The following is a 24,477-nucleotide window of genomic DNA, read 5'->3' as shown; positions in this document are numbered from 1 at the left end:
GCATTGTTTGACCTGCATTGGTCATACACAGTGGCATCTAGACTCATTCAAAAGGGTGCAGTCATCTCCTTTGTTTAATCACTGACTTTTAATATCCTACCGCAGTGCTATTGCTTAAACTGTGGAGCTGTGTCATGAGATGGCATGAGAAAGCAAAGTCATTCACTTTTAATTAAAGCAAAAGATCATCAGCCTCGAAGGGTCAGTTCACCCCTTTTTAGAAGAAAACAAATCATGCTCAGTGAGATAGCTTTGATTTAATTGTTTAGATCTCAGATTTCTACTGTTATACCCAATAAAAAAAGGTGTAACTGAAGTGTGTTTTGGGCAGGGTCATAGTTATATGGTCAACTTCATGAGAAACAGCCTGTTTTGTTATGTAGATGACAGCTGTGAGCAACAGTGGTGCCTTAAGTCACTATGGCTCTCCATTGTTTTTATTAATTCAGCTGTGTGCGGCATGTTGTTGGCATGTTACTCTGCATGGTCGCTGACCACTGTGAATTAGCGATCTGACAGACAACAGGAGATCAGTTTAGGGTCACATATCTTAATGGTTGGATTTCTCTGAATTGTGTAGCTGAGAAAATATCTTGTGAATGCATCAACCACTAGAAAATCAAAGTGTAGCTGTGCCTGATTACGGCTGTTTGCCAAAGCTTAATAGCTGTTGCTGTTTGCACTGTAAACTGAATTCCTTCTTTTATGTTTGCAGTGAATGGGAGCAAGAAAAATGTGCAAAGCTTACAATCGGACGGTAAATACTGGCAGTGTAATTCAGTGCACACATTTGGCTTCATGTTTCCGTCCATATGGAGCATACATAGTGTCACCATCTGCATAAGTATGACGTACGTGTGTGTGTATCATTTTGATGATTACATCACTAATCCCTGTCAGTTTTGCCCTAGTAGATGGAGGTAGATTATGGAGGGTTACCAGTAACTGGGTTTCTGTGAGGAGGACAGAGCATCATCACTGTTAATACTGAAGCCAAATGTCCTTAAATAGTGAGGGTTACAAACTGGTTTGTTTCCTAATGTCTTTGAGGAAGAAAGAAATAAAATTCTGAGTGAGGGAGCAAACAGGTCAATGAGTCGTGAAGCATGAAACTGATTTGTTTGAGTAGAATTGGTGTATAAGACTTCAAAGTGTCACCACAGAAAGATGGGGTTAAATTCTTGGTCATGGATCAGTGGATCAATGCACCACCGCCATGCATAGACCGCCGAATAGAAAGGCTGTAATCTAAATTGTGACACATACATTGGCATTTGCCACTGGTGTGCAATTATCCATTGTGATGCTGTGATGTATCTCATTCTGACATGATGGGAAGCTTGTTGTGATTGTGCATGTTACTAGATTGATTTTACAGTTTGATGGATCTGGACAGGGGCCGTCTGTTGAGGGTTGTGCATCACAGCTCCCACAAAAAGAAACAAACAGAAAAACCAGGAACAGATCTGCACTGTTCAGAGTGATGACAGAATCTACTATCCTCATTGTTATCCTCGTCACTTTTGTGACGAGTCTCTTAATAACCAGTGGTAGAGTTGTTTTGTGTGTCTTTTTCCTCTGTCATGCAGCCTCAGCTGGTCAAGTAGGCAGCAGAAAGCCTTGTTTTCCAAATTGAGTTTTATGTTCCTTCCGGGACTGTCTGTATGACTTGACCGAAAACAGCGCTTTTAATTTAGAGAATCTTTAATTTTTAGATTATATATTAACTAACTGTGTTGTTATGTTCTGATCCGTGGTTAAAACATTGATGCATTTGGAGTCCCTGGGACAAAATGAATCGGATCGTTTGAGCATTTGCGGGCTGATGTGCATAATGGACATCATCATAAGCAGCCTGTATCTCGCAGGTCTGGGTTTATTGTTTTTCTGTCCAGGTTTTGACCATGGCTCCTTGACAACTGGTGATTTTCTCTTTTGATAAAGTGCTGATGTAGTCTGACTCCTCATGAGTTGGCACAGCTATACAAATCATACTCATTAGTGGCCAGATTTGTTGTTTTACACATATCCAACAACGCGAAAGAGAATGCTGCAGATTTGTTTAGCTTACCAAAACACACACACACACACACACACACACACACACACACACACACACACACACACACACACACACACACACACATACAGTATATACCCAATTTGCTAATACACATGCATTCTGTACATGCACAGTCTGTACTTGACAATAACAGTGACCTTGACAGGAAATATGGAGAACCTCCACAGGAAATGTGAATGTGAGTTCTTGCAGGTTTTCTTTAGACCTTGTGTTGACACCGTCTTTCAGGCAGAGACACACGCGCCCTTCTTGTAACTGCTTTCAGTATCTCATAATCTGAAGAAAGAGATGTTCTTTGTTATGCAAGAGAGAAAAAAATGTTTATATTCCTATTAGAGTTATTCATGAAGAACTATATAATAATCACATGGAAGCTGTATCTTATAGCACTGCAATAAACTCCACCTAGTACAAGCGATATCTGTCTTTTTAGAAGGTGTGGGTCAGGAAAAACCTACTCAACCTCTTTCAACTGTGACTTCCTTCCTATCTTGGCGTCAGTAGAGACGTGTCACCCAGGTTAGTCCTCTACACACACTCACACAGACTGATTGCTCACATAATAGGCATTTTGTGTTGTCATTAGATGCAGTGGTTCGTTTGAAATGCTTCTACTCTCTCTTAGCGCTGATGATTTCCCTCTACCTCTCCCCACTCTGGCATCGCCTGTCTCTTATGTCTCATCTTTCATCCTCACTTACACCCATCCACTTTTGAGCAGGCTGTTTGCTCTTCCACCTCCACCCCTCACCCCCACCTCCTCAGGCTTGAAATGAGAAGGCTTTCTCTTGGTGGACAGCGTGCTAATCCCTGAACACACACTGGGGACTAATCGGACTCATTAACTCTGACTCTGGCGCTCTGAGCCACAGATCAGTACTAATCCCTTCTCACCACAGTCTTTTCCATCCATATTATAAATGCTCTTTCTCTTCTCATGTGCTTTTTACCGGCAAATTAAGAGAAGCGAGTGGACATCTTACCCGTACAAAGAGATTTTGTAATGCTGTTGTTTCGTTGAGTAGACCCAGTGATCCGCTCAGAATAACTTTTAGACACATGGTGGTCATCATACAGTATTTTTGAAAGCACCTTACAATGTTAAACATGGCAAGGATGAAAATACAGATGTGAAAGCAGAGAAAAAACATTGGTCATCATCAGATCATCGGTCAGAGCCACACTCACTGGAGCTACCAAACTCCATGGATTGTTCTCTACACTGATTGAGCTTGTTTGATCTATTTAAAGTGAACTTAACCTCGGCTCAGTATCTACTGGTTGAAGTGAGTGAGGTTAGAGTGTTGGGTGGAGATGACCTTTACTTTGTTGATGTCTCTCTCATTTATCACTCCCAGGATTTCCCCTATATTGTGCAGTGAAAAACGTAGGAAACTTCCCTCTGTAGAAAAATATTTAATACAAGCAGCAGGACACCTTCGGGACCACATTTCCTAAAAGCAAAGCTCAAAGGTCCCCGTCACTGTCTGTCAGCATCCAATCTGGAGCTGACCCAGTCCCTCTGTTTTAACAGAGGAATCTCCAAGTAAGCACTTTTATTTTTCCCCATACGTTGAAAGCTCGTTTGTCTCATTTTAACCTCTTGAGGCTTTGAAAGACATGACTTTTGTCTGTTTACAACCACCTAAATCCATGCTGCTAAAATGAGCAACTTACTGATTGTGAAAATACTTGGTACAACATGGCAGTCAGTTCCATTATAACCCTGCAAATGAGATAATACTGTACATGCTGACAGTGTTAAACCTGATCCATACAAATGTGGTTAATTCAGTGCTCCAGACTAACTTTTCCACTGGTTGCGCTGGTGCTACCAACTTTCTTAGTTGGTCACAGCAGCATGTGATTTGATGCAACACACATTTTTTGATACAGTGTGAAATTAATATGGCCAACTAAGATATTGGTTCTTCCATTGGCAATGACATGGACATGGACAATCTTGCATTCTTTGTAGACATTGGTGTCACCATAACCACTTTTTTTCTTTTCTTTTTTTTCACGAAGGGGGCTCTGTTACTTCCTCTTTGTTTAAAATGTTCACCAAAAATGTAACATCATATCAGTCAATTTCAATATTGAAAAGCAGTTACATTCATGATTTTTGTAAAGGCATACTGACTTAAAATGTGTTACTGAATTGTGTCTGAACAACAGATATGCAGAGCGTTTGCTGTAACCGCAGTAACTTGATCCCACACCCTGCCTGCATGTGCACGGCCAGAGAGGAGCGGCAGAATAGATGACAAAATGGATATATCTCACTTTACACGGATATAACTCATTTCTCTGTCTTGATTGCTTGTGTGCTGTCACTGTAAGCAGCTATGAACTGCCTTATCTGTGGGACAAACTGGATTGTTAAATGGATTGTGCGTGTCATTATTACATACCATGCATCTACAACACAATATTGATGGGCACCAAAACAATATAAATGAATAATGAACAAGGACTCACATAAATGTGACCCTATCTGATTTTAATAGGGAGCAAAACAGTTTTTGACAGTCAAATAATAAATGAATCAAGTTGTGACATGTGGCTTTAGGTTAAATACATCTGTGTCTGGAACTTTCAACAAAAAGTTAATTTCCTGTTCAGAAGTCCACCATGAAGACAAAGGTGCATTGTTTAACAGACCTGTTAGGCTTCATGTTTATTGAAAAACAAATATGCAGCACAGTGACTCCTCTGTGGTTGGCACTTCCGTCTCTCCTCAAGGAGGTCTTGGGTTTGAACCTGACTTGGCAGTTAGGTGTATAGGCCTGATATGCAACTCTGCACATCCTGGGCAAACACTGCAGAATCTACTCCGTTATCAACCTGCTAAAGCATCATGGCTGGCAAAGCTAAAGGTGGACAGATGATGGAGACCGAGGGGGAAAAATTGTGAAAGATGACATACGACAAAGATGTTTGACCAGACACCAGGACATTGTATTTCATGGTTGACACCTTGACTCATAGGCCAGCAGGGCTTCCTGAAAACACTGCTTTTATAGGGGGATAGAAGAACCATGCTTTTTTACTACTTCCTAACACACACTTCTTCTTCCTGATCCCACTTTTTTCATGCACACTCTGGGTGTGCATTCCTGCCACCACAACAAAAGTGGCACTGTATTTGCCTCTTTTGTGTTACAACTAACCAACTTTTGTTGGAAGTGTCCAGGTCAAAGTACAAACACTGGGGTGACGGAGCCTTTTTTGTTGCTGCTCCCAGACTCCCTGCCGAAATGTGTCTTATTTCTGACCCGGGCCTCTTCAAATCTAAACTAAAAACCTATTTATTTAGGATGGCTTTTAATACCCAGTAGCGTGGTGACACTTTTATTTTATTTTATTGCTTTTATTGTTTTTAATTGTCTTTACTTATTTATTTTTATTTATGATCTATTGTAAAGCACTTTGGGTCACCAGAAGGGTTGTTGTAAAGGGCTGTATAAATAAAGTGCATAACATTTACATTTACATCTATGTGGTAGGGTGAGGTGCCATATTATCATGTTTCTATGTCTGAGTAGGTCTGTGGAAATTTTATGAAGTTGATCTACAGTGACATTTTTTCCAAAGGCATGTGCCTCAACATTTCCCACTAATGCTTTAAAAATGATAGCACTGTAGCACCCAGAGTGAATAGATCATCGCTTTATTACCTCATATACCGTATTTGTATTGTATGTTCTATTGACATCATCTAGCCTCCGTTTTTTTAGTCACATTTGTTCAAGACCGCTAATGTATCTTGCCCAGGAAAGCTCTTCAGGGGCCATAAAAGGCTGTGCCCTCTTTTACTTCAGCTGTTGGTAGAGGATCAGTGCCACTGAGATGGGATGTTTTGGAGGGCCATTAGAGAAATGCCTCTTCACCCTATTGTCTGTTAAATTGTTCCATTTCCTCAGCAACTTCTCCGCCCACAGCCCCTTTGTGAAAACACTAATTACAATCTGCCTTCAGCAGTTTTTTTTTTCTCATAAAATGTATTTCAATTTCAGCACACACTCGAAGTGAATCATTTATTTATAACCAAAAAGATGCAATCAATTATACATTCAGAATCCTAAATCCTTGTGTAATATGCCTATTATGCACTCACATGAGATGATGTGGATTCATACGAAATGAAATAACCTTGTGTGTCTAGATCGAACGTCGTGTCGAATGTTGAAATACCCTGCAGCCAGTACCAACGCAAGCCTCCTGTGAATGCTCGTTTGAGTGTGGATGGTGCAGATGTGTGGGTGTCTCGCTCTCTCTCTTTTCCCCATTTCAATTTCAGTATTTTTTTGTGCTTGCTGTGGTTCAAGGACATTATGTAATGCTTATGAGAGCACCCCATCTGGAGAAGTGCCATTGAGACGCAGAGTTTGCAGAACTCAGTTAAGAGCTGAAAAACAGCTTACCTGTGAAAGACATTAGCAACTGTGGACGGTAAATGAAAAGAATGATTTTTCAGTACAGCAGGTAAAAAGGCAGGAGGAATCTTTGTGACTGCTTGAATAACAATTTTAAAGATTTTTGATACATTTTATACATGCATTGTCTTTGTCTTAGGCAAATGAAAATGTACCGGTTGGTGCTGCTTTGTGTGGCTATTGTATTAGTATGTGCGTTTGCTCTTTCAGAATAGGGGCTCGTAGTCCTTGGCTGCGTCAATAAGCCACTTGTTGTGCAGGGCTGGTTAATGAGTGATTAGCCAAAATTGGCTCTCTGTTTGAGAGGAAGAGCTGGTAGATGACCTAACAAAAAAAACAAAAACACATTCAGTTAGAAGAGATGCAACTGGATAAAGGTTGGTTTAGTAGTAGTGGGCTGTAAAATCCAAACCAGCTAAGTTGTATTAATATCACTCACGACAATGTTACTGTGACTGGCTGCACAAAACATGTTTTTGGTCAGAGCTGAAGAACACATATTAATGAAATAAAATAAAATGATGAAGTGATGACATAAAGGTTAGTCTGATCTTCAAGTCTTTCTGGGACCATCCTAAAATACGGCTGTCAAAAGGCTGCGGCCAATAACTGTGTCTCTTACATACCTCAGACAGGACATATGGCTGAAGGTTTCTTTCACTTTCACTTTTTATTTATTCTCAGGACCACGTACGTGGTGGCCTATGGAGCACAAACAAACATTAGACAATACAAATAATCAGACATAGAAAGCAGGCAGTGGGGCTGTACATACTTGTACATGCATCCCTGGCAAAAGCAGATCTAGAACAGATTCTAGATCATGCCTCCATTTTAAGCGCTTCCTGCCTGTCTACCCATTGGTCCTTTCTCTAAATTGCTGATTATCAAATGGAGCCTGTGAAGTCCTAAATCGCTTAACCTGGTACCTGCTGTTTATTGCTGAGGAACCAACCACACCAATTGCTAACTGACAAGACATTTATGAAATTTGTGAGCCCATAGTTCCTCTTCCCATTTCACCTTGTAGTCTAAGGAAGGAGATGCTTCAGTAGCCTACGGTTTGTCTCTGATGGAACATTATCACGGCCTTTGGTAATGGGTCAGTTTCCAAGCACATTTCTATCCAGGGATACCAAGAGACAGAAACACATTTTTATAAAAGGTGGAACGTAATTGAGCAAGGAGAGAAAGGAGTGGTAGGGCCCAAGTGGTTTGGTTCCAAGTCTCATGGTAGTATAGCTTCTTTCCAGAACTTCCATAGCACAGCTTTAAAGGGGAACTATGTAAGTCCGGTCGCTTTTCCACTGTTTCGCTAAATCTCCTGCTGGCCATGTGCATTTGTTTTCAACGAAACCGGCGAGAAAGCAATCCATGGAGCGGTGGATAACGTTATATTATATTTGTGTAGTCTTATCTGTCATAAAGAAGAGATTACAGGTTACGGGGCGTGTTTTGTGTTGCGGTGCCACCGAGACGAGAGCTGCGACACCGGGTCGGAGGCACTGATCTGGCAAGATTGGTTTTCGGCCAAGAGATGCTGCGTGGAAGGCAGAGAGCCTCCATTCTCTCCGTAAGAAGTTACAAGTCATTTATTTAACCATCACAATTACTCCGAAGTTGTTTAATTAACCTCTTAACACACCTATAAATTCTGTAATATTCGCCTATCCAAGGCGTACCCAAAGTAAATTGAATGCTGTTCTTGAACTGTTTGGAGAATATGGATGGGCTTGGTCTCTTTTGAAAGGTAACACTCTGAAGTTTTTCCCCAAACTGAAATAATCACTATAAGTGCTACTATCATTGAGTAATCTAAGTTGGAACACACTGAATTAGAATGTTTTTATTCTCGCCTGAATTTTTTTGTTGCAATCAGATGCCTGAAGATGAGTGTAGCTGAGAATTTTAGCTGGAAAACACAATGGGACCACAGCATGAAGCCTTACCTGGCCCCAGTTCAAATTTGATAACAATCCTGCTAAAAATTAGTATTTTACACATGTTTTTCTAAGTGTATATCTAGGCGTTTTCCTAAAATTGCCATTGAGAAACAATACATGCGCCAAAGTGCAGCTTTTGCACAGTTACGCATTAAAAAGGCAGTGCTGCCTTTTCCCAGGGACCGTGAATGCAGCACATCGTTTTTTTCGGAATTTCATTGGCTATTCAATGCATCAGTTGCCATCGGGATCGCTTTCTGAAGCCATTCAGCGCTGTCGGAGGGGATGTTCCTCATCAGACACAGCCACTCATTCGCTATTGCAGGCGGCAGCCGGGGACAGGGAGCTTGTGATTGGTCGAGTGAGCTGTCAATCGAAAGGTCAGAGTGTGCGGCCATTTTGAGAAGTGAAATAAACATTGTTTTCATGTAAACGCCGGACTTATGAGGAGAAATACACGGATTTACTGGATATACAATGCGTAATTTCATAAGATGCAGCAGCGGGATGAGGCTATCTACCGGTACAACCGTGTGTTTTGGACTAAATACTTTACTGGATTGGATTTACTGGACTTTTCTGAATGTAACGACACCAAGTTTGTGGGGAAACCCTGTGATCCTGAGCCTGCCCTGACACAAATCGTGAGTTATATCGGCTTTTTACGAACTTTGTTAGCATGTTTATAGTCTGATTCGAGTGTTGCTGTGATGATTATATTTAGGAATGGTCGGCATATCTTTAATCACAAGAGTTCTAGCTTTCCAACGATATGTGGCATGACTATTTCAAGTGACTGGTGACATCCTCTATGACACCTCCCTGTTTAAAACCCCCCCGGGGGCCCGTGGGCGGGCCGTTGGAATGGTAACAGGTTGGGCGTATTCACACCAGGAAAGTCCAATAGTTCACTTGCTTTGGTGCGGAGTTGCGGGCTAAATTTTTTTTTACTTTGTGCAGTTTGTATTCACATTGCATTTTTTCACAAGCCGATCAACTTTGTAAACAACAGCACGTGTGTCCCACAGTCGCTCAATCATTGGATAAAAATTATCAGCGGGATCTTCCACGAAAAGTACACAATGGATCATGAATGCGTTTCTTGCTGCCCTTTCAATTTGGTAGTATTTCCAGTTGCAGCTGTCCTGTGCTTATTCATCACTTGGAGGCTATGTGGCCGTTATGCAGCCGTCTCCGTGAAGGACGGTCAGACAACAAACACACAGATGTCTGCATGCCGTCTGAAGGATGGTGCGCAAAAAAAAGAAGAAAAAAAAGACGGCACAGCAAAAAACAAACAAACAAAAAACATAATCATTCTCTCAGGATGCCGCCTTGCCTATCGGCATAAGCCTATAGTCACATTTATTTCTGTTAACGGTTATTAATCGGATAACGACTTTCTGTAATCAGTTAAAAAAAATATTAAGAATGTGCATCCCTAACGACGGGTGCATCCTCTCCAGCATCTGACAAATGTTTTCCACTGACCAAATATCAAGGAGGCAGCGTGTCTATCTGTGCTCCATGTTGACCCATGGCTCATTGTTGATAGTTTCCACATTTTGCAGCCTGTTGAATCCAAAAAGGCGCTTGGATTTTGCATTTGGTTCGGGAAAGGTTCGGTTTGCATTCACACCGGATGCGAATCGCACCAGGGATCGTTTGGGACTCTGGTCCGGACCAAACAAGTGAACCGAGTCCCAGCTGCAGAGGTGGTCTCGGCTCACTGGTTTGATCCGCACCAGAGTCCGCTGGTTTGTATTCACACCTCCCCCAAAAGTCCGCACCAGAGGAAAAGTCTGTTTCAAGCGGACCAAACGAGCCTGGTGTGAATACGCCCTAAGGTAGAAACATATAGCATAGTTAAGATAAAAAATCTTGCATTGATCCTCGTTAAGAGCAAAATTGTGTCCTTAACGGCTACCAGTGAGCCGCCTTTCATCCACGGATTGCTGAATTTACTAAAGTCATTGGGTTGATATTTTGTCTCTTTTGTCAGTTTGGTGTAAAGCACTGGCACGATCTGATTATCTAAATATGGGGTTCATTGCTCAATCCCCGTTGCCGGCTTTGCTGATGCACCCTTTTGACCTTTAAGGCAACCACTGTCTTAACAAAGATGTTATTTCTGTTACGGTGCCACTCAATATTCACACACAGACGCACACTCACTGCGTCCTTTGTGAGGCTGTCACACGGGCCACTGCTGTCACCATTTGGAGTGCACTAGTGCAATGGAGCAACCCGAAACTTTAGGCTCAGATGTCACAGAGTCATTGTGACACTAATGAAGTATATTCAGCTAATCTATCATGATAGTATCTTGTCTTCTAGTTGACACAACAATTGTTACAAAAGAGCAAAAAAGTTTACATTTTACAATAATTTGTTTGCTGAAGTGTATCATCATCTTATGTATCCTCATGTTTAATAGACAACACTGAAAATAATGGACCTACGAATACAGCTTCAATGCAACAGAAGTAAGTCCAACTGCAACAAGTGATTCTGCAAGTCAGTTTTCTTGAAATTTCAATCTGAGGCTAATTGCATCAACAAGGTCACAAAAATAATCCACAAACACCACAATTTTCACAATTATGGCCCAGGTTCAGTCCGCAACATAACTCCACATGGGGAGAAATGTCCGGCCAATTTCTACATGCAAAACACAATTCTTTACAAACTGGAGTAACCACTCTACCAAATGACACTTTATAAACAATACAAAAAGTAAAAACCTGGAGCTTATGTCCTGACTTGAATCCAATAGAATATCTTTAGAGCATTTAAAGGAAAGACTTAAAAACCCTGTCAAGCAAAGAGGAACTGAAAATAAGCTGGACAACGTATCTCCACAGATTTATTCAAGACTGGTACTATCCATGTTCAGGACTATGAAATTAAGTTGGACATACAAAATAATAGAGAAAAATAAAACAATTAAAGGTGCACTGACACTTGTTGTACTTGATTATGGGCCTTTCATTATAATTTTGTTCAATTAGTCAAACATTTCTGTTTGTTAAGATGGGTGTCATTCTTTCAGGACCCCGGCTGTAAATACTTAACCTTTTGGTGATGCTGACGGGAGGCATATTGTTAGTTAATTTTGATGTATCACTGTTGTTTCCGACTTAAATAATTGGTTGTTTTCATAACAGCATCCATCTGTGACTAATTGTGCTGCTGCTGCAGGTTCCCCTTTTATGAAGCCGTCCTTGCACCGTTGTTAGGGAAATGAGTCACTGTTGCCAAGGAAGTGAGACGATGTGCGGTCGACTGCATGTCACAGGGTACGGTTGGCCTTCACTGGAGAGCTATCAGAGCGCTGAAAACCCGTGTGCTTGTTTGACGTCGGCGCTCTTAAGAAATGCATTTGGATTTGAGGAGAAAAACAGAGAAACGGGGAGAGCATAGTAGCAAGGTGAAGAGTGGAAAAAGAGGAGAAAGGACAAAATTGTAGGATTGATTAAAAAAAAAAAGTTAGTTTGGCTCATTAATGATATTTTAAAATGTCATGCCTTGACAAGTGCTGCAGTTTGCAAACAGTTAAACACGCACATACACATACCAGAATTACTTTTACAAGTTAATAACATTGTAAACCAGAACTGGTTTCAACACTCTAAAGAGAAAATTAGCTGTTTAGCAAATGCAATTTAGTTCAAAGGAACATTTGCTAACAGTAGGCTCTCTCTGTTCCTCTTTCAGATGAAGCCTGTGTTATTTAAGAAAATGTGTGTGTCGTGATTTGAATGTTGAGTCTTGACATTTTTTGGAAAAATACAGGATTCAGTCTGCCCCGATGGCAATAAAAGAGCTGTATATTACATTCTCGTTTTCAGCTTAACACAGCTTTTGCCAGTTGAAGTGACAAATGTCTCCAACAGTAGGTCATACCAATTGATGCTTATTAATGTTAATTCCATGACTAACCTGATAACAGACTAAAATTACATTTGGCTGTCTTTATGCCCGTGTGCTCTCTGCAGATGGTGTCTGTACTCAGCCAAAGATTGTATGTGAGACAGGAGAGGCATCACTCTGTGACACTGCTGTACAGGAGGACGTGAGTCAAATGTTTCTGTAAGCCCCAGCAGCTCCATCAGAGTGATCTGTCTTCTCTCTAGCAGACAATGTTAGGTCATTTACTGCTGCTGCGTCATCTCAGTTACACTTTCACTCTTATCATATAAAATATGAACTTCATGTTTTCCAACCAGGACCTCAAGCAGGATCAAATAGCTCCTGAAAAATGTGTGTAAGATAAAGTAGGCTACAGCTAAAAACACATTTTTTCAACAATCAAATATATTAGTATCAGATTGAACTTGGGGTCAAAGAAACCTGATTGGCTGTATTATTGGTTTTAGTTCATCCATAGATGTGGTTTATTTAATATCGACCATCACCACAATTACCCGTCAAAATGAAGGATCACCATTAACAAGCTCTTGAACAATAACTACCCTTTGCCCTTGTTGAATATGCAGGCAGAGCATCCTTCTTAGTTCGGTTTGGGGTCATACCCTCAAAACATACAATGAGCTCTCACACCAGGATGAGATTGTCTATATGCAGCACAGACTGAGACTGTGACTCATATTTGGGAGGGGCTGAAGCAAAACTCCAGTCATCTCAAGCCAGTGCTTTGAGAAACCGAAACCCTGCACAGCAGACAGATGCTCAGTGGGAGGAACTTCGCCTTCACCCAACTGAGCCAAAACCTCTTCTTCCCACTCAGCCACAGAAACCCCAGGAAGGGTGCTGCTGCATGTAGAAATTCCTGACAGTGTGGCTGTTCAACAGCGATGCTTTCATACACATTTCTTGGATCACAGCAGCAAAACATACTGGGTGGCTTTCACAAAACTTGTTACTATAGCCACAGTGCGTAGAATAGGCCAACATTGAGAGTCAGAAAAAGTAGTAAATGGTAAAATGACTGAGCTTGCACATGATCACTTTTCTAGTTGCTAGGACCACTCAAAGCGCTTTGCACTCTTAGTCACATTCACCCATTCACAGGCGCATTCATACAGCGCTTATAACTGCATGTTTTTCTTGATATCTAAGCATTCACACACACCAGTGATACATTGGGGGTAAATGTGTGTTCAGTATCTTGCCCATGGACATTTCAGCATGTAGACTGGAGGTGTCGGAGATGGAACCACGGATCCTCTGGTTAGTGGAAGACCCGCTATATCTCCACAGCTACTCATAGTAAAGTGTGTTATTGGAGAACGCAGGAAGCAATATAGGGCCCACTGTGAAGTGGAGGCTTGAGACTTACAACACAAGTTGTATGAATAGTCCGGTACAGGAACAAATATTGTAAAAGTGCTAATGAAGATGTTTAGTGGAGAGACAGGGATGCTATTAGTTGAATCCTCAGGCTCCCTCCCTCCAGTCATCCAAAGCTCCAAGGAGGCATTTGAGGTAATGAGATCCCTCTGTGCTCCTTCTGCGTCACTCCCACTGTCTGACCTCTCGGCTGCTGCACAGCTGTAATTGAAGGCTTAGCAGAATGTGCCATGCCATGCAGTGCTTATAGCACATACAGCAAGCACTTCTTTACTCTGTTGCACACATACAATCTTTTTCCTTAGCACAGCTATTCTGCACATCTACAGCAATGAGTCACTCGACCACCCTTTTGTTGGGCCAGTTACACAGTAAAAGTATGGCTGAATTGAAACTCAATCAGAGCTCCAGACTACTTGTACACGTGCAACCAATAAATTTGCTGTTTTTTGTTGTTTTTAACACTGGTGACACGTGGAAGGGGCAACTCAAAGGATCTGTATCTGTCATTCCAGGTGGCAGGCCAATGTGTGTGAAGATCATGAATATTTGCTTTGCAAGTTGATTCAAGGTATGCACGCCTAAATTTTCTTCTTGTGCTCCTCAAATTTTAAGTTTGGGGCCACTGTGCTCCCAGTACAAAAAGTTGGCCTGGAGCCCTGTCAATTTAAAATTTAGCATGTGCCCTTTTTACAATGAGCATCAAGTAGCCACAGAGAGTAGTCAGCGGGCCAGCTGTGAAGTTTGTGCCTTTAATCATGGACAATAGCAGGAGTATTCCAAGGCCCTGATGCTGAATGTACTTGTCGATCGGCGTGGGAGGAAACCCTAACCCATGAAAGCATTGTGATGCAACACTGCTAATCGCTGAGCCACCAGTCGACCATAAATCAAGGTTTTATAGCCTACTGCTGGCCCCTGAGAAACTCAACTGGGGCCCTGGGGGTTTAAGTGCTTGGCTCAGGGGAAAACTTGTGAGCAATGTAAGAATATCACTCAGCGCCCTGTCTCCTCACCCTGCCTCACTCCTCTCATAATAGCACTGTTGGCTGCCATCAAGTCGTGTACCTGAACCGCATTGTTTAGCTTTGGCTGGCGTAGTAGTGTATGTAGGTGTGCATGAGGGTTTTTATGGATGGGGTCTCTTTTGATAACTCTCATTAGACCTTCATATTTCAGGAAGAGCCAGACAGCTGTTGTAGTTTATGCAGACAAGTTTCCTTGCATGCACATTTCCATTGATTCAGAAGAAATCTTCTTTCTTCTTTCATTTTTCTATGTTAATTTGTCTTTCTTTCTTTTCTATTTTTTATGTTATGAATTTCTGTATTATCTTCTTACTCTGAAGACCACCACTGTTGTTGTTGTTGTTGTTGTTGTTGTTGTTGTTGTTTTTCACATAGGGGAAGTATTTTTTATAAGCCTTTTTTGGCTTCTACCTCTCCTGCACAATGTCTAATTTTACTATTTTAATTGTTTATTCAGGTTATATAATGTGCAAATAAAAAGACTAAACTAAACTAAATCTGACATTAAGTTTCAAACTTGCAATTTGGGAGCTGTGCAAATGTCTGACAGGGAACACACGATAATTAACTGAAAGAAATGCCACCCATGAGTAAGGAGCACGCTCAGACAGGCTGCTGGTGACAGAAACAAGTTTATGTAAGCAGCGTGAAACTGCTGCTGAGTACCTAAAGTGCCTATAGTGTTACACAGTGTTTTTTCACCAAACATGGAAAAAATTGTTTTGGATATTAAAGCAGATAACAGCGGCACGGCCGTTTCGGCTAATGCTGTGTTCAAGGCAGGCTTTTGAAACCGTAAGTTACAGCTTCAAGTCACAACTACGACTTGGTAGCGTTCCAGGTAACCCGTAGCTCGTGTTTTTACCGTCCTGTTGTCTGTGAAAGTTCCCTATAACGGCCACTCGTAACTTCCGACCCGTGAACTCGTACCAGATCGAACTGGTATGACTTCACAGGAAGGAAAAACACAAAGTACGAGTTTCCTTGAACGCACCATGAGTTAGCAGCCCCCGCCCTTATCAGGCATCAATTGGTCCTCGTGCTACATCACCACATTCACGCGCATCCCTTGGCTGCACACACAGCCCTTCATGCCGTTCTCTCCCCTCATTGGATAACACTTGTATCCCACAAGGAAAATTTTCTCCTCGGGTTACAGCAGAGCAGAGTGACGGAGAGACTCGTGTTTAGGCTGAAATACTTCATGTAAGTGATTGCTGACGGAAAATAGGACTATTTAGGACTTATATTAACAAAAACATTCCACTGATATCTGCTTTAATGGCCAGAAATCTAACTTTTCACTAAAATATCACTTACCTTTCTCCATGCCCCTCAGTAATATTTTCAGTATGCTGTGCAAATGCAAACCTGCATTTTTATAAGTACACCTTATGTAATGTAGTACTTTGAAAAAATCAAGCCAGAATCTCTATTAATCTTTCTCATTTATTTGCTCTGGATATCCTTTGCTTTTACCAAAAAGACAGATATGGCCTTGCCAAATGCAGACATCAAAATGCTGTTTGAAACACAAGCCAGGATTGATTTGCTTAATATTATATCACCGTGAGAGCTTTAAGACTGCAAGAAGAGAGGGTGGTATGCAGAGATGAGTTGGAATGCTATGATAGTCACATCATTTGATATATCCCAACATAAGAACTAAATATTGCACAGGATGAAGCCACATTCTGAGCATGGACTCACCCAGGGAATTTTAATCCCCTCAATCTAAAGGCTTTAGTTTAATTTCACACTAATGGACATGGTATTTGAACATTACATTGGACAGAATGAAACAGACTGTTCTGCGGTCCAGTAAAAGCTGTGTGGTATTGATAGTCTTATGTAGCTCATACATTCTTACTACAGTTCCTTCAAATCTATGCATGATTGTCATCTTGCATAACTCTGAGGTACTCTTTGTTAGTGTGAAGCCATGTTTTTTTTTAAGTGGCATTCAGGCAGAGAATTTATAGACTAGCTAGCACATAGTATAATATAGCATGAGAACAACATGACCTTTTCCACAATGAATGGAGGGAATATTGCAAGGCATTGAACTGTGAACTATATTCTGTATGCTTCTATATCTTTCTAACAGCACAGCATTATGAACATATCATGGTATTAAAAAATCCCTATCAAAACTTGTCATGTAAATTATGACAAAAAAAGCAGTGTTATTTAGTGTACCTGCCATCCTGAAAATGCATATTATAATTCCATGAGGTTAGAGGAAAAATATGACATACTGAGGATTAGTCATCTGAATACTTGACCAGAGGTTTGCTCAAGAAACAAATATTTGGCAAAACATCCCATATAGTGATTTATTCATCAGTCCTGTTGAGGAACAGACAAACCTTTTCAAAAAATGTTTATTGCTGTTGAAACAGGAATTTTACTGGATTTGCTTCATTTATTAACAGTGACACGACTTTTGAAATACTGTATCAAAGGGATTTCTTGAGCCAGCTGGTCAGACCACTGATAAATCTTCAAGAAAGCTAGATATCTTGTGAGATTGTGTAATAGATATTATGTAATTCCATTGTCAATCTAATGTGTAATTGTAAATCACTCAAGACCAAATTAATTTTTATTTGCTTTTAATGTGGAATAAGACCGCACCCTGTTGTACAAACACACAGGACCTGATTTTGTGAAGCCAAAATATATCAACAGATTAAGGTTTGTACATGTGATATGGGTGTACACCTGTTCACCTTTCACCAAATTTTGTTTTGACTTGCAGCCGTCATGCTAACACTTTTAGATTAATTTTTATTTCCACACACCTAATTTAGAATAGGTACTTTATTGTCATTCAAAATACACAGTGTGCATAGAACGAAATTTCGTTTCACTGACTCTTGGCACAAACAGAAAATATATACAGTATGTATACTTAACACTATCAAGAGTCAGTGCTGCCGCAGCCAGACAGGGCACCGCCATCTTGGCCATCTTAGTGTATATCAGGGAAAAAAGGCCTTCCCCAGGAACAGACCTGGGGAAGGCTACAGAAAATTTAATTTTCAGCATTGAATTTTCCAAAAAGAACAGCAGCCTCCATAATACTTAATAAGTGGGTTTTACATCAGAAATAGCAACATTTCAACATGGCGTGGGGTTAGTCTGGCGTGTAGTCCCAGTGTTAACTGTCAGACCCACAGCTGTATGGCGTCCCAGGATATAGTAGGAACATGCTTTTTCTCACATTTATCCTACAACCTATGAGGTTATGATACGGCTTACCTTACCTGTGCCTAACGGCGACCTGGAGATGAGTCTGTGTGGATAAACATAATAATAGGGATCTGGGGGAAGACAATGTTAGGTCTTGGCGGAGGTAGACGCTCTAAGATTTCAGTGGCGTGTTTCCCATGAGAAAACAAACAGAAACAGAGAAGAGATCTTTCTCATTTCCATCTTTTAGTGACCTGCCACTGGATGCGTCAGACATCACAGATGGTCAATGAGTCGTGGTGTCATGGTGATAGGACTCTCATCTCACACATACTGTGCGCACACACACACACTCACACACACACACACACACACACACACACACACACACACACACACACACACACACACACACACACACACACACACACACACACACACAGAGAATAATTCGTTTGCCTGTCAAACTTTTACTACACCACAGGGATTTTCCTACAGCTAGAGCTCTTGGAGCGTTGCCCATTCCTGGCGTGGCCTCTGTTGTCAGTGCGTCCCAACGATAACACAGAATGTGTCCAATCAGGACGACCATCATGGAATATGTTTCCCTGTTAATGTCTAGCAATTGCATGTAGGGAATATTTAATCCCCTCTTCTACAACATCAAAAGGTCTCCCGCAAACAAAACCTTATTGACGTTTTACATACTAGCCTCTGGAGGAATTTCATCCACCTCAACAACAATGCTGTAATGGATGCATTTACAAATGTGAGACATGAACACAGTTTAAAAAACACTAGATGTGACAGTAATTTGTAGAAAACATGCACCAGATGGCCCTATCAGCAGCCAGGGCTTTTTGGTAGCCTGGGAAAATTTAACATCAACTGAAGCTGCCACCCGTTTGTGTCGCTGCATGATATCTATGTATGTAACGTTTTGTTTAGCTGTGTAAACAACTCTCTACTGTGCTGGTTACAGTTGTTGAGGTTTCCCTTTGAATGGTAGTGCCGGTAGTAAGCTAGCTGGCATACTTATGGATAATTATGGTTTTGTTATTGGTGGTGGTGGTGGAAGGGGCCCTACCGCTCCACAGTTACAGGATGGAGCAGGTCCAGTTATGAAACCTGAAATGGGGATGTGGCTAGCTACACCAGCTGGAAACAATGGCCTCTCTCAGAGTGGTGCATTCTTTCCACCCAGTTTTTCTCCTCAAGTTTATTTCTAAGTTATGTATCTTTTTTTTCAAAGAAATCTAACAAAAAACAAAAAAAGATATTAGTTCATCCTTCAGTGTGCATTCTAGTTGTATATACATAACAAATAAACAAAAGTATTGTAGAACTGATGCGGACAAAAAAAAACTACAATAACGTTAAAGAAAAGAACACAAGTGCTTCGTGACTTGTTTTTAAACCATTTGTCTTGTCGATAGATAAGAACTGCTAATTACTTGAACAGGGTTACATTTTCTAATAGCAGTCTGAAGCAAAAGACTGTGGGTGCTCTAACCCTAACCCTAATCTGATAGATTTGGTGAAACCTGAGGTAAAACCTAAGATTTGTTTGCAGTGCAATGGGCCAACGTCACATTATGGGTTTGTGTCGGGGTCGGGGAACAATCTGAATCATGGAACCATGGAAGATACAGATTGAAAATTCATTGAATGGCCATGTTATGCCAAACATGAGGAGTACAGAATTGGGTTTTGATTTTATTAAAAAGAAACCATAAAGATTAAATAGCTATCATCTACATCTACAGTGTGCAAGGTATTCCACTACCAAATAATGTTAAATCGTTTTTTTTCTTTTTAACCACAACTGGTTTTGTAAAATAGGACGGGTGTCTTCGGAATATGTTCTTCGCCTTTACATTAACATTAGGCCAGAATGATTTGGGTGACTGTCATTAGATGATGTTTCTTTCTCTGTGACTGTGCAGGTGTTTTCAGATCCAGTCATGGCAAATGGCAAGGAAATGGCTCAGACAAATTCAATCAATGCCGTTTCAACACTGGATTTACCTCATGGCTGCATGTCTTTAAACCTAAATCCTACGTATCTTTAAACCGATAAACCCCCTCTTGTGTCACTGTTTTTGTCATTCAGTGAAACTGATGGCTTCACTTGTTGTGGTGCGCCTGTGCTTCATTTTGTGGAAGTAAATGTGAAACACTTGAGCAGCAACGGCCAGCTTCCGAGCACGTGGTGCTCTTGCTTGCACTTCCTGTATTTATTATAGGCAATGGCATTTGAAGTTTAAATCAGCTCTGAGATAGCATCCTGTTAATATTGTTAGGTTTCAGCAGCTCCTTCTGGTGACTGTGGCTAATTCAATACCAGTAGACAGTACTGGGAGGAGAGAGGGGGGAGATGGGAAAGAACAGGAGGCTTAATCTAATCTGCCCAGTGCATTGCTGTACATACATCAGTCATCTGTTTATGAGAAGACTGTGTATCGGCAAGCTACTGCACAATTAGGTATATAGCCCACCACCAACCCAATTCTGAATGGCAGAGAATTTAGTCAATGTGCAGACTCACTGAAAATAACAAGATCATTTATTCTGATTCAATTGTGATAAGTACTAATATTTGTCTGAAGGCACACACTAATTCTTAATCATTTACCCCACATGAATTATACATTTCTCAGCAAATTCTCAAATCTCTCATCATTTCCTATAGTGTCTGACAGCAGTGCAGACTTGCTCATGGATTACAAACTTATTGTCTAACTAAAAGGCCAAAATGTAACAAAAAATGTTATAGTTGGAATAGTCTTTAAACTTCACATCAACAAACATTTTCCAAAAGACTGTTGATATCTTCTCCCCCCTTTTTCCTTGTATTCATCAGTCTCGCAAACAAGAACAGTGCCTCCTCTACTGACCAGAACTGAAACCAGACCAAAATAACATTGTTGAGAATCAGGAATTTACTGACAGAAATGAAGATGGATTCCTCAAAAATGCATTTACCCAAAAAGTGTTGTCCAGTAAAACCAACCAAATGAAGCTGGCAGTCAACAAGAGATATGAAGAATTGAGAGGGGCTGAAAGAACATTTAAATTGAATTTAAACTGAGATTACCTAGATTTGTTAGTGATTAAACATAGTTCTGTATATTTCTGTGGTAACCAGAGAATAACCTGTTACATATAAAACGGTTCAACATAGACTGAAGGCTTGGTCAGTGTGGGAATTGACTTTATAAAAAGACAACTAAGAAATCAAAAGGTATATTTGATTTGTTTTTAGTCCTAAATTGTTGGAAGAAACAAGCAAGAAATTCAGCTTGGGGCCTGCTAACCTTTACCAAAATCGCCTTAAACTCTGGATCTGCCTAGCATGAGCTGAGAAATGTGGTTCTTTCTTTTCTTTTACAGAGGTCACTCTTTGTCTCGTTTTTGTTCAAGCTCATTGAAAGACAACACAAAGGTCACAATAAAAGCGGAGTGATTTACCTCGGAAAGAGACCCGTCTGTTTGCTCTCCATGAAAAGGCTTTGAATTGGACGTAGGTTTGGTGAAGGTCTGACCAGATCTTTAGATATGATTGGTTTATTACCAATGAGGTGATTACCCAACATAAAAGAAATAGATTGACCATTCACAGACAGCATTCAAGCAGATAATTTCCGGAGTAAATCACAGTCTCAAAGGAGGACCTTGCCATGCTTACAAGAAATTATAATCTCCTGGTCTTCTATCAGATTTAGGATGGAGGAAAACTCCCATTAAATCATGATAAATAATGACCGTTCAAGCTGAAAGTCAGCACTTTAATGTGTCATCTCAAATCTCAAATGTGCTAAATACTGAATCATAACAAAAGAGAATGTATCACTGGCTCCAGATGCCTGACAGACCTCCAAAACTTTCCTGTTTGGCATTTGGAGCTTTATCTAGTCCCTCCTTGTTTCCTGGAAAGACTTAATGTGTCATTCAGCTCGTTGACAGCCTGCTTGCGTGCTTGTGAACATTCTATGGTTACCACAAAATTGCCTTGCCTTGCCTTGCCACATCTTAGTGCCGGGTAAATATCAATTATGACCAACAGTTCAGATGTAGATTAGATTATCGATCAATAAAACCAGATGCAACTAAGAGATGGACTTTTTTTTTTTCTCCTTATCTTTTTCTCCGGCCAGACGTTGTTTTATCAGTATTAGCGTGGTGTTTGTATTATGATTCATTCACACCATGACAGTTTCAGTGTGTCATGTCTTTGTTGTATGCACTATGATAAATGTGACCAGGAAGAGCATACATACAATATTTACCTGCTGTGCCTTAATTGTTTCCAGTAAACATGGTATTGGTTTGTATTTAAACAGAATTGTGACTCAGTCCATTACCAGCACTTGGATTGTTTCCCTCAACTGTGCAAAACCATCACAGAGGAGATGGCTCAGCAGGGATGCCAACATTTTAAAGGAGCTGAAATATTGTCACTTGTGATACATCAAATGATTTACAGCCTTAAAAATACTAAGAAAAATAGCTTTTCTTAAATTTCTGATCTTTCTCTGGTGATTTAATGAACCCCAACCGGCATGGTTTCCACACTTATCATAGCCAGGTTGTCCTTTTCTCAAAGCCGCCTGCAAAAGACACACACACACACACATAGAGAGAGAGCTCCAAGTCTCTCTTTCAGTTCACCTCCTCTTTGACACGAGGGCCTTTACGTTCCTGTGTCTCAGCAGCAGGCATCCAGTGACGTTGGTTGGTTTTTGTATGGCTCCTGTTCCAGGATTCAGTGACGCCAGTTTACAAGGCTGCTGTGATTTCCCCAGTAGCCAGGCTTTCATAGTGAAAGACCTGGCAGTCAATGCAGCACAGTTTCAGCTATTCATCCCTGCTCGCTGAGAAACTCTGCTCTATTGAAGCATACATCCCTGTCTCTTCTCTCAGCTAAGCACTACAACACAACCACAGGTCTAATTGTACTACATTTCTGCCATGGTAACTTTAGAGTTGAAGCTCCATCAGGAATGGAGGCTTTAAGATCTGGTAAATGAGACTTCAAAAAAAAAACTGGAAAAAAAACAACATTTTATTAGCCTCTTCACTCTCTCTCATTGCAGTCAGTCATTTGATGAAAAGCGGAGCAGTGTAGCTTAGAGACGATTGCTCTTAAACTTGTCGTTCAGGTCACATTCAGTATTGATGCTCAGTAGTTGATCAGCGCTGAGTAAATGAAACAATAAAAGTTCAGACGTCATAGACTGGGGAAGCAGCAGTGAGCAGCTCTTGGTAATATAAGGGTCCACAGTTCAAATCATAGCTAATTGTTGTGTGTGTTTCTGTTTTTTTTTTGGTTTTTTGGTTGTTGTTTTTTACCATACCATTGACAGGAATATACCCGTGGTCTGCCTCAGTGTTCAGCTTTCAAGTGTTGCTGCTCCTTTGTTTAATATTCACCTAAACTGATCATGAAAATGTTGAATTCTTTAGTTAGTTTAGTTTAGTTCACATTGCATTCAGTAGGTATGTGGAGTAAATGATTCCCCCAGTGTAAACGGTCAGTAATCATGCACACGGGGTCCTCCCCTCGCAGTCCAGCTGGTTCTTATTGATGCAAGAGGAAGACATGACCCCCCCCCTACCCCCACCACCACCACTCTGTGCTTTGTTTTACCTCCCAGCTCCTCCTCTTGCTTTTACTGTCCTCTACTGATGCGTTATCTGGGACAGGGGAGAGCCGGCTGAATGCTGTTCTGTCTCGCAGGCAGCAGAAGCAGCAGCAGTGAAAGGGAAGGTTAAAAGTGGTTGTAAATGACTATCGGGGCCACTCATCACATTGCTTTCAGTGGCAATGCATGTTATCACTACGAGACTGAATCCTTGTAGCTGACTCTCTTTACTTGCACACGGTGCAACAGGTGTGCGTCCTGTGCTGTGTTTTCTGCTCCGCTTTCCTCTTTGCGGTGCACTTTTATAGCACGCAGCATCTGTCACAGTTGCTTTGTGAGGGACAAACATGAAGCAGCTCCTTACTCACACTGTACACCGAGACCATGATATTAGCAACTGGAGGAAATGAGGTTTCTATTGACAGTGGTGCGAAGTTCACATTGTTTCTATCGAGCCTGAAGCCTGTGTCTCCTCCTCCTCCTTCCCAAATGAATATATAGAGTTTCATTTCCTGCAAGTGGATAGTTCAATGCATTTTGCCCCAGTGCAATTTTTTGAACTATTTAATTTTCTGTTTTATCTATGTGAATGTATATAACAACATAATGACCACTTGCTTAGTATTGTGTTGGGCCACCCTTCGCTCCCTACATGACTCTGTCGCCGGTTCACCACTGCTCCTTCCTTGGACCACTTTTGATAGATACTGACCACTGTGCAGACCGGGAACTGTGATGGCTAGAAGACCTAGTCTTCAGTTTGGCCCTTGTCAAACTGGCTCAAATCCTTATGCTTGCCCATTTTTCCTGCTTCTAACACATCAACTGTGA

General features: G+C 41.0%; 1 protein-coding gene across 1 annotated transcript in view; it reads left to right on the top strand.

Annotated features, from left to right (window-relative positions):
* Nucleotides 1-24,477, top strand: part of adcy7 (adenylate cyclase 7) — a 58,849-nt gene that overhangs the window by 1,217 nt on the left and 33,155 nt on the right. The gene's annotated exons all lie outside the window — the stretch shown is intronic.

Source organism: Trachurus japonicus, chromosome 3, assembly GCF_045865225.1.
Source record: "Trachurus japonicus isolate A0001 chromosome 3, Traja_1.0".
Lineage (NCBI taxonomy): Eukaryota > Metazoa > Chordata > Actinopteri > Carangiformes > Carangidae > Trachurus > Trachurus japonicus.
The sequence above is the reverse complement of the archived record's forward strand: the minus strand, read 5'-3'. Positions and strand labels throughout refer to the sequence as shown.